General features: G+C 39.8%; 1 protein-coding gene across 3 annotated transcripts in view; it reads right to left on the reverse strand.

Moving 5' to 3' along the window:
* LOC115223384 overlaps positions 1-12,462 on the reverse strand; it is a 137,388-nt gene extending 124,926 nt beyond the window's left edge. For all 3 annotated transcript variants that reach the window (XR_005003537.1, XM_036512473.1, XM_036512472.1), the window contains exon 1: positions 12,331-12,462. The gene's annotated coding sequence lies outside the window, so the exon portion shown is untranslated. The remainder of the gene's footprint in view (positions 1-12,330) is intronic.
* Between the last annotated feature and the right edge of the window lie 580 nt (positions 12,463-13,042).

The raw sequence follows: 13,042 nt of genomic DNA on the forward strand, positions 1-13,042 counted from the left end.
TGACAGGCTGCATGGCAACCTCATTATGGCTGGTGCCACATGAAAAGAACCCAACACACTCTGTAAAGTGGTCGGCATGTTAGGAAGGGCGTCCAGATATGGAAACCATGCCGAAGCAGGCAATGGAATATGATGGTGCAACCGTTAAGACCATCAGATGCTGCCAAACTGTCCAACCATTGCCAGCATCAAGCATGAACGTTAAATGATGATTATGACGATGATGATGATGGTGGTGGTGGTGGTGGTGGTGGTGGTGGTGGTGGTGGTGGTGGTGGTGATGGTGGTGGTGTGGCAAGGAAGGCAGTGATGGTGATGATGATGATGATGATGGTGGTGGTGGTGGTGGTGGTTGTGGTTGTGATAATGGTGATGACGATGATGACGATGATGATGATGATGATGATGATGATGATGATGGTGGTGGTGCTGCTGCTGCTGCAACTGCTGCTGCTGCTGCTACTGCTGCTGCTGCTGATGATGATGATGCTGCTGCTGATGATGATGCTCTATAAATAAGTTCTAAGTTATGATTTTCCCCATGAATCAGATGTTTTTTTTCTCTTTCGGTGTGTGAAAGTGGCACTGTCCCAGATTTGTAAGAAACATAGTTACACGTGGAATGCACTTTGTGCCTGGAAGAAGGTCAGAAGCTGTTCAAAGCTAAAGAGTTTTTTGACCCTGAAGAGTAAACCATCAGAGGAATAACGGTTCTGGCTTGATTCCATCACTGGAATCACAAGGAAAGGTCATCTGAGATTGTGAAGGATATTCACTTGTAAAGATTCTGAAGGTTTGAAGTGATGAGTTGTTCAGAAAAAAGAAAAGACAATGTGCTCTGGGATTCCTTGGTAGACGTAGACAGACATGATGTCTTGACACTCTGAAATGGTTCTCTCTGCTAACGTCTCCCGGCCAAGATGCTTGCAATGTTGTTCCAAACAGATGCTCTGCATGGCTTCTGTTGAGAATAACAAGAAATATCCAAGTACCGGTAATGTGTATGGGGGAATGATTAAGTCAACTTAATATCATTATACACACACACACACACACACACACACACACATATTGTATTGTGGTGAATTTAGAAATCATCACCATCATCGTTATCACCAACACCATCATCATCACTACCACCATCACCACCACTACCACCACCACCATCATCTTCATCATCATCATCACCACCACTACCACCACCACCACCACCATCACCACCACCACCACCACCACCACCACCACCACCACCATCATCATCATCACCACCACCATCATCTTCATCACCACCACCATCACCACCACCACCATCACCACCACCACCACCACCATCATCATCACCACCACCACCATCATCTTCATCACCACCACCATCACCACCACCACCACCACCATCACCACCACCACCACCACCACCACCACCACCATCACCACCACCACCACCACCATCATCATCACCACCACCACCATCATCTTCATCACCACCACCATCACCACCACCACCACCACCATCATCTTCATTATCATCACCACCACCACCACCACCATCACCACCACCACCATCATCTTCATTATCATCACCACCACCACTACCACCACCACCACCACCACCACCATCATCAGTTTTATGAGTGACAATACTTTTGGTTTATGTTACATAAAATAATGCCGACTACAATGAATACATTTAAGTACCAGTCAACTAATGGGAGTCGTTGTTATTGACTATTCCCCCTCCCCTCAAAGTGGCTGACCCCCGTAGCTAAATCGGCAACCATTGCTGTTGTCATCATTGCCGTTACTAATTGCTGTTGTCATTGAAATGTCACAAGGCTACCAAAATAAGAATATGGCAACCGACGCCGACATCAAAATAGAAACAAACCAAAACAAATTGAGAAATAGAGGAAAGAGGCTACGGAAGGGAAGGGGTGTGAATGTGTGCAGCTATATATATATATGGGTATGTGTCTGTGGTTGCGTGCACATAGATTTGCTAGATACGTTACATATATGTGTGTGTGTGTGTGTGTGTTTATATATATATATAATTTTTATAATAACTTAGGATAAAATTAATTAATTCATTCATAATTTTACCAAGTAGTCAGTACATTATAAAAACCTTTTTAGGTAAATTATACAAAATATTCTATAATTATATACATAATTATAAGCAGGTCTGCTGGGTAAAATTATTAATAAATATATATATTTATATATATATAGTTAATCCAAACAAGAAAGCACAAAAAAACACAACAACGTGAGGACGTGGAACAAATATAGTATTATTGGACGCTCAGGAAAGAAGGAAAGAAGGAGGGTTTAACATTTCGAGCGGAGCTCTTCATCAGAAACATAGGAGAAGGAAAGATCCAGAGAATGGAAGACGGAGGAAAAAAAATCACCAACGGTACACACGAGGTCATATATGTATATATGTACGTATATATATATATATATATATATATATATATATATATATATATATATATATATATAAATAATTATATATATATATATGTATGCATGGATATGTATATATATACACACACACACACATATATATATACATATAGGTGTGTGTGTGTGCATGTGTGGCACAAGTGAGCTCTCGACACACATATTCCATTGATCGAGTGATAATCCCACAGCATTAGTGGAAACTAATTGCAGAGAGTTCTATCCTCGTGTCTCCACCAGAGCAGAATGTCTTTGTCAAAGACAGGTACATCAATATGAAAGAGCTCAGTTCACCTGACTGTAAGCGGGTACCAAAGGATACACAAGATTGACATTGTAAGCAAAAGCAGCAGTTCCAAATCTCTGTATGTTTGGCTAACATCCAGTTCTAAGTTCAACTCTGCTTTGGAGGACAGCTTGGCAAGGAATGGGTTGTACCAGGTTGACTTGCCCTACACACACACACACACATACATGTGTGTGTGTGTATATATATATATATATATATATACGTATTCATATATAAATCCAAAAACTGGAACAGCAACACAACAGATGACAATAAGACATCCTGACAGGTAGACGATACAAAGACGAGGGAAAAACAACAAAAAGACAGACAAGAAAAAAACAAGGGTCGGTCATTCGTGGCTTTCTCTCCTCAGTCAAGTTTCCAGATTATCCTTTCAATCAGTTACCCTTGAAACTGCTCAAATCTGGCTGGCCCCAAAATTCTAAGCTAAGAGCATTAAGTATATAAATACAGGATGCAGGGAATAAACTGTCATCAAAATTACGCAAAAATGAAAATAACACTGACATCTCATTTGAAAAGATATATTTACCAAAATTGCACTAGAATATCTTGAAATACTAAAGAGTAAATTTATTCAATAAAATCTCCATTCCCTTCAATTATGGTCTCCAGATGACTTCGGGATCTCCTGCAGCACTTCTGGACAGACTCCTTGTTTAAGTTGGTGAATGCTGCCTTCAGTTCATCTTTGGTGTTACAAGGAGTTTTATTGATTTATTGCTCAACTGCACCTCACACATAATAATCAAGGGAGTTGCAGTCTGGTGAGTTAGGTAACCAGATGTTAGGGGTGATGTGGTCACAGAAATTGTCTGACGGCCATGACTGGGTTCTCCTGCTTATGTGGCATGGTGCAGAGTTAGGGTCTTCCAGCAGCCACCCTCTGGACCCAGGGCTGCACTACCTTCTCCAGGAACTTAAGGTAGGCCTCAGTGTTGAGTCTGAAGCCGTGTGGGAAGACGAGTGGAGACATAGCATCACCATCACATGTGCTCACTCCAAACACCATGCTGTTGACTGGATGTTTGATTTTTATCACTCTCAGTACATGTCCTCAGAGTCACACCCAAACATTCTGAAATGTTCATATTGGAGCTTCCGGCATGAATGCCAAGCAGTACAGCATGTTATTTCGAAATTTCTGACAGAGTGAATTGCATCATGCTGCTGTTTTTCTCACAGACGGTGCCCAACTGACCCTACTATACTGTGTAGTCAATATCAAAACAAACAATGCGCATGCATGAAATTAAACATATAAGGTGGTGACAATTTACCCATGACACCCTGTATATATGTATATATATATATGTATGTGTGTATGTGTGAGTGTATATATATATATAGAGAGAGAGGGGAAGGAGAGAGACTGACAGACAGACAAACAGGGAAATACACACACACACACACACATATATATACACTCACACACGTATATATACATACACACACACATATACATAACATATATACATACACACACATACATAGTTATGGCCATCGTTCAGAAATGAGTGTGACTTTGTAGTCCACAGCAGACGTCCACAACTTCTTCCTGGGTGTCAATAGAGGGACGAGTGAGGCACAGGTGTGACCCTCTCTCATGCTCGGCCCAAATGAATACCTTGGATGTGACTCCGAGAGTGAGAGGTGACTGTCCCCGCCTGGAACATCCTGAAATAACATGCCTGGTCTGGGACTGAAACCCATAACATTAGGATTGTGAGTCCAGAACTATAACCATCAAGCCATCTGCCATCACGCACAAACACACGCATGCACACACACATGCATGTACACGTACACATATGAAAAGAGGTTCAAAGGTCCTTTGTGAGAGGTTCATGTGACCAGTTTCTCAGATTCTGTGGCAGATCTAATCCTGCCCAGGTCAGGATGCTGGACCATCATGGTGTCACACATTTTTGTCAGCTGAATGGAATGTAGCAACATGAAATGGAGTGTCTTGCTCAAGAACACAGTGTATTGCCTGGCCCAGGAAATGAAACCACAACCACGAGGGCAACACCTCAACCATTGAGGCAAGTACATTCAAACTCACTTACATACACACATACATGCATGCAAGCATACATACATACATCCATACATATGTACATACATACATGCATGCATGCATACATATACTTACATAATACATACACACACACATACATGCATACATACATTCCTCTAATATATACCTGCTAACGTGGAGGCCTAATACAGATCCTTAGATCCACCCTCAGCCATGGACTTGGGACCTAACAGATGACTGATTATAACACTTACTCAGTCTACCTATTCATTTAGATCACAAGTGAGCTAAACCCCCTCATATTCTACGGCACAATTATTTCACCTCAATTGGCCCCGCTCTCTTTAACATTACACCAAAACACATTAAAACAGAAACTGACCCTATAGGGTTCAAGAAGTCTTTGGACAGATTCCTTCAAGAAATCCCGGATAAACCCCCTACACCCGGATATGTCTCTGTAAACAATAACTCTCTACTTGAGTGGGCCATAGTGCCCAAATTCTGACTTGAAAGACTTCACCAGGTGGTGCTATTAAGTTAGACATGGCCTGGGCCAATAATGGCCGAAACCTATCAAAGTATCAAAGTATATATATGTATGTATATATACATACATACATACATATATATATATATATATATATATATATATATATATATATATATATATATATTATATATATATGTATATATAACGGGAAGCTTTATGAAAATAAACAAAAGACGAAGGCAGGTGGAAAACAAACGAACAATTGTATTAGTATGGCGCTCAGGAAATATAAATAAAACAAGGCTTTAATGTTTCGAGCCTACGATCTTCAACAGAAAGATACACAGAGAGAAAAAAACACAGAAAGAAGGAGAGAAAAAAATGCGTGATATACATATATATACTGTATATATACTGTACATATATATATATATGTATATATGTATGTATGTATATATTTATATATATACTCTATATATATATATCAACACACACACAGCCATGTGTAATGCATACACACACACACACACACACACACACACACACAAATATTTGTATATACATGCATATATAGTTGCATGAATAAAATGCAAGACATGACTACATTGTGCAGTTTCTTTATATTTAGCAGCCAACATGTCTGTGGCGTGTAACCAGGGAGACGTTCTTCCCAGGAATCTGTTTCCAAATGGAATTGGAACCATAAGAATTTTGAACTCAAAGGTTATATGTGATCCCCTTTAAAAGTTATTTTAAGACTATTTGTGTGTCTGTGGTCATGGTGATGCACTCTCAATCACAAGGTCGTGGTTTCAATTCCCAGATCGGTCGTGTCTTGCATTCTTGAGCAAAACACTTCATTCCACGTTACTGCAGTCTACTGGACCCGTAAATGGGTCACTTTGTGACAGACTGGCATACAGGGGTGAAATGGTTACCCAGTTAAAGGTCTTGCAAGCTACATTCTGTATTCAGGGGTCAAATCCAGACTGGTTGGATTAGTGATTCAACTACATCCAAGGATGGTGATGATGATGATGATGATGATTATGGCAAGGACATGCTGGAGCACCGCCTTTTTTAGTCGAGCAAATCGACACCAGGACTTATTCTTTTGTAAGCCTAGTACTTATTCTATCGGTCTCTTTTGCCAAACTGCTAAGTAACGGGGATGTAAACACACCAGCATCGGTTGTCAAGCGATGTTGGGGGGACAAACACATACACACAACCACACACACACACACACACATATATATATATACATATATACAACGGGCTTCTTTCAGTTTCCGCCTACCAAATCCACTCACAAGGCTTTGGTCGGCCCGAGGCTATAGTAGAAGATACTTGCCCAAGGTGCCACACAGTGGAACTGAACCCGGAACCGTGTGGTTGGTAAGCAAGTTTCTTACCACTCAGCCACTCCTGCGCCTATATGTATTATTTAAAACGGTTTGATTTGGTTTCATGCTGCTTCCCGTTTTGCAGGCACTTAGCAAGAGCCTGAGTTCTTCAGGCTTTACTTGAAGGAGTTGGGCTTCGAATCACTGTTTTAAATGATATTAAATATATATTTAATTAATATTTGGCAGAAGTAACAGACTGGAAGGCCGAGAGATCAATACCTTAATTCATATTTTCCAAATAGCTTACCGCTATTCATATTTGGAAAGTAAGAATTATCCACATGACATTGTAATTGTTTCTATAATTTGTTCCAGAACTATCCAGGGGAAGTCTATTATCACTGGTAAATAAACTCACAACTCTTCAATCTGTAATTAGTTTGGTAAGTGATAACACACAAAACTTTTGGAGCTTCAGTCACTCTGTTATATATACATATATATATATATATATATATATATATATATATATATTACTGGGGTAAGCACATAAATGTGAAAGAAGGTGGAAAAAAGAGTACTTAAATACCAGAGGTAGAGTAATATGCTTTATTTAAAAGCAGCAGAAATATCCCAAAAGCTGTTACTCAGAGTTTCATGTTCCTGTTTGTTGGACAGTTTTGTTAGAATTCTAACAAAACTGTCTGACAAATGGGAATGTGAAACTCTGAGTAACAGTTTTTTGTGGAAATTTCTGCTGCTTTTAAATAAAGTATATATATATATGTATATATATTGGTACAACAATGCACCAATATTTACTGGAAATAGCAGTCAGTAATATACAATGCTATAGTAAAGCTTGACTGTGTGTATATATATATATATATAAATATATATACTGGCAAAGATGTTTGTAAGTGGGAACATGAAAAATTTCATCTTACCTGTGACCCAGATGTGGATAATCTAGGACATAGGTTTTGAACTTTCCAAATTACATTTGTTAATGTCAATTTGATCATTTCTCTTTGGCTAGGTTCACCTCGACAAAATCTCAAATGTTGCTATAATTGATGCCAATATTTACTCATCTGAATGCTTGGCCATTAACAGACTGAGAACAGTGAAAAAGTTCTCAAACAAAAGATTATTAAATAGTCGTAATTTACTGACTGCAAATATATTCTTTCCTGTAAATATTGGTGCCTTGTTGTACCCCTGTCCTACATTTATACTTTAACCTGATGGTGCTTTGTGTTACTGGGAAGCAATACTACTGTATTGCATTATTTAATCATTTTTTTTCTGTTATATATATGTATCTATATTATCATCATCATAACCATCATCATTTAATGTCTGTTTTCCATTCTAGCATGGATGATTTGACACAGGAGCTGGCCAACTGAAGAACCACCCAGGCTCCATGTCTATTTTGGCAGGGTTTCTACGGCTGGATGCTCTTCCTAACACTAACCCCTTTAGAGTGCTTTTCCATGGACTTTTTATGTGCCACCAGCACCCATGAGCCTGCAAGATTAGGGATGCAAGGGACATGACCGGATGCAAGGGACACGACCGGATGCAAGAGGAACCATGATTTTACTCAATATAATGTGTCTGCCCAAACACAGCAAACCACCAGGGGACTCGGCCGTCAGTTATCCCCTCTGTGAGGCACAATGTCTGAAGGTCCCTTCTCATCCCTTTGTCCCATGTCTTCCTGGGTCTACCCCTTCTACATGTTCCTTGTCATAAAGTTGAGAGCAAATGAAAGAGGCATTTTTGGAAAGCCAACAGAAGCTTAACTTCCTTGGATCAGTGAGAAGATCAACTGCAGTCACTACATGCACACACACACACACACACGCACGCACACACACACACACACACACACACGTGTGCATATATGTGGGTGTAGTTAAGAAGTTTGCTTCCTGACCATGTGTATTTGGGTTCAGTCCTGCTGCACAGCTCTATGAGCAAATACCTTCTACTCTGGCTCTGGACATGGGAGTGGATTTGGTAGATGGAAACTGAAAGAAACCCATGAAACATATGTTTATGTATATGTATATATACATATATATATATACATATATATACATACATATATACATATATATATTCATATATATACATACATATATATATATATATATTTATATGTATGTATGTATGTATGTATGTATGTATGTGTGTGTGTGTGTGTGTGTGTGCATGTGTGTGTGTTACTGCTTCCTTGCTTTGACCTCAAAGGACTGTCGTAAACGAGAGTCCCTGTCATGCCAGCAATGTCGTTGATTTCTAATCTTCTGTTGAAACATCCTGTCTGGCCACAAGGAAACATGACTTGACTTGGAAACAGATGAGGATTAGAGACAGGAACAACATCCGATCGTGGAAAATCCACCTCAACGAATTTCATTTGATCAATGCAAGAATTGGGAAGGAGACATTAAAACAATGCAAGAATTGGGAAGGAGACATTAAAACAATGCAAGAATTGGGAAGGAGACATTAAAACAATGCAAGAATTGGGAAGGAGACATTAAAACAATGCAAGAATTGGGAAGGAGACATTAAAACAATGATGACGACGATGACAATGATGATGCTGATGGGCCTTGAGAAGACTGGAAAGAATTGAAGTTAACAGGTTGTGCTGGATGGTCATGGATGGCCAACCAGAAATGGAGTGAAAGAAAGCCTGGGATTAAAAAGAATCAGATGTTGCGTGCAAGAAAGAAAATTGTTCTGGTATGGGCAAGGGATGAGCATAGATGTGGACAGGTGTATAAAGAAAAACTAATCAATTAATATGGATGGAGCTTGTAGAAGAGGGAAAGCCAAGGAAACATGGGATGATGTAATGAAGGCCGATCACAGAACCTTCAACCACAAAGAGGAGATGATAAAGGAATGGGATGCTGGATGGTATGTGGTTCTTGCAAAGACTTGTCCCACTTCTGGAATGTGCACAACTTCCTTACCACCACCACCACCACCTCCACCACCGTCACCCAATTTCCTTGTTATGACATTTCCATCATCCATTATCTCCCTAACTGTTCTATAATTAATAATTAAATGTGAGCTGAGCTGTGCATTTCACCAACTTTTCCCTGACACCTGGAACCATTTCTTCTCTTGTCCCTCTTTCATTCTTAAGACTGCCCTCTCCACCCACATTTTCCATTGATCTACCTCCTCAGCAACCAAATTATCTCTCCTCCACCACAACCATAAATCTCACCTTCATTTCATTCTCTGCATCTGCCCCACACTCTTACAACCTACCCAACCATATTTCATCTCTTCTTCTCTCTTCCACACTCTCTCTCTCTCTTCCTCTTCCTCTCACTCCCTCCCTCCCCTTCTCCCATCTTTTCACATTCTTCCTTTATCTTCATCATCATCATTATTATTATTATTACTATTTTGCTGCTCTTCCTCCACCGCTCACCACTCTTTCTGCTATCAGTCATCTCTTCTCCAACTCATGTAACATTGGATGGACATCCACTGCTCCTCCTAATTTCTACAGTTGTCACCTACTCTCCCCCATACCTACCCTACTCCTCATCCCTACACATTCAACATTTGTTCCTCCTTATATTCATCCCATCACTCATTTCCCATCACCAACATCTCTCACTCTTCCCTACTCTTCCAGTCACACTTCATGTTCTCCTGTCCCCTCTTACTTCTCTTCCCCTCACCCCTTGCCTCATTTCCGCCATTTTTATCTCTCCTTCCAGTTCCACCCTTTCTTCTATAATGGGATGAGCTACACAGCCCCTCAACAGCAACAAACCTGTTCTGTTCAGGCCTCTCCTCTCACACGTCTCATTCCATAGCCTAAAACCACCTCCTTCTCTACTCCAGCCCCACTCAATCAGAGACTCACAGGCAGCATGCTGACCTCAATAGTGCTGGTGCCACATAAAAAGCACCTAGTACACTTTGTTTAGTGGTTGGCTTTTTGAATGGCATCCAGATGTGGAAGCCATACCAAACACTGGACTTTGGTGCAGTCTTCAGACACCTTTCAAACTGGAAAACCCTTGAACTTCAAATAATAATAATAATAATAATAATAATGATGATGATAATAGTCCTTTCTATTGAAGGCACAAGGCCTGAAATTTTGGGGGAAGCGGGACAGTTGATTACATCGACCCTTAGTGTTTCACTGGTACCTAATTTATCAATCCCAGAAGGATAATGGCTAAGTCAACTTCAGTGGAACTTGAACTCAGAACGTAAAACCAGACAAAATACCACTAAGCATTTTGCCTGGGATGCTAATCATTCAACCAGCTTACTGCTTCAATAATAATAATAATAATAATAATAATAATAATAATAATAATAATGATAATAATGATAATAATGATAATAATAATAATAATAATAATAATAATGATGATAATGATGATAATGATGATAATGATGATGATAATGATGATAATGATGATAATGATGATAATGATGATTTCTAACATTGGCACAAAGCTACAACATCGTTTGGGGACAGAAACTGTTGTTTTCTCTACTTGGCTAGTTCTTTGTTTTACACATCTAAAAGGACCCTAGTTAAAGTCAATCCCAACCTGGGGGGACACCAGCAATCATAATAATGGCTTCAAATCTTGGCAGAGGACCACCAATTTCAGGGAGGGGTTAAGCTGACTACATCAACCCCAGGGCTTAACTGGCACTTATTTTATTGACCCCCAAAAGGATGAAAGACAAAGTCAACCTCAGTGGAATTTGAACTCAGACCATAAAAATGGATGAAATACCACAAAACATTTATACCTGGCATGCGACTGATTCTGCCAGCGCCCTCTACCTTTCCGAAAAAAAAGAACTCATAACATTAGAATAGATGAAGGGAAACAAATAACGAGGATGGTGGTGATGATGATGATGATGATGATGATGATGACAAAGATTATAAAGAGAATGAAGGTGGTGGTGGTGGTGGTGGTGGTGCTGGTGGTGGTGGGTGGTGGTGGTGGTGCCACGTGCTTCAGTTGTGAATTAAAGCTACAGAGACAAAAACCAAAAGCATACCCCCCACCCCATGTATACAGGTTATGTGTGTATGCATACATAGTGTATATATGTGTGTGTGTGTGTGTGAGTGTATGTGTGTTATGTATGTATGCATATGCATATATATATATATGTTTTATATACACACACACACACACATATATATTAATAAGTATATGTATATGAATCTATGTGTACATATGTATGTTTATATGTTTATATGTATGTGTGTATATATGTATGTATATGCATGTATATGTATGTATGTATATATATATATATATATATATATATATATACATACATAGATACATAAACAGATAGAGAGATAGATAGATACATACATACATAGATAGGTAGGTAGATAGATAGATAGATAGAGAGATAGAGAGAGAGATAGATAGATAGATAGATAGATAGATAGATAGATAGATAGATAGATAGATAGATAGATAGACATGCATTTGATGTGTGTATCTCCCAAATGTGTGTATTTGTGTGTAATAGACAAAAGCAGAAGTGAGTTGGTCCAAAGTGAAGTTAACAAAAAATCATCAGAAGAACAAAGAAGAAGGAAGAAGAATGAAGAAGTCACAGATACCTGATAAGATGTAACCTTTCCTTTTTCTGGCAGGTGAGAAAATAACTTTCACTTTACCACCTTCTCTTCATCTTCCTCCACCTGCTCCTCTTCCTTCACCTCACTCAACTCCTCTAATACTACTACTCATCCCACTATTGACTCTACCTCCTCTTCCTCCCACTCATACGGCTCTTGGTTTTTTTTGCATCCTATTTATCTTTCTCTCTTTCTTCCTTTCTTTTTGCTTGTCTTCTCTCTCTCCCTCCCTCTCTCTCCCCCTCCCTCTCTCCCCCTCCCTCTCTCCCCCTCCCTCTCTCTCTCTCTCTCTCTCGCCGTACTCTTTTATGTTCTCCTCTCACTACCTCCTGGATGTTCCACTCCTTTCCTCTTTCTTCATCTGCCTCTCCCCCTCTTTCTATCTCTCACCTGTTTCTCTTTACTTTTTCACTCTCCCCCCTCCCCCCTCTCTCTCTCTCTGCTTCTTTGTTTTCTTCTTTCTTTTCTCTCACCATTATTTTCATGACTTGGCAGCCAGAGGCAGAAAAGCTGTGTTCAGGGACTTTAACCTTTACAGAACTTCTGCAACAGTTGGGGGAGGGGGTAAAAACACTCCCGCCACCCACCCCACCCACTCACTTCCTCAACAAGGGGTACATTGAGATACCCTTAAGGTCCTTATCCAAAATGTTTGCAACAGAGTGGACTGTGTTGAAGCCACCTGTGAACCAGG

The sequence above is a fragment of the Octopus sinensis genome, linkage group LG23 (assembly GCF_006345805.1).
Source record: "Octopus sinensis linkage group LG23, ASM634580v1, whole genome shotgun sequence".
NCBI classification, from domain to species: Eukaryota; Metazoa; Mollusca; class Cephalopoda; order Octopoda; family Octopodidae; genus Octopus; species Octopus sinensis.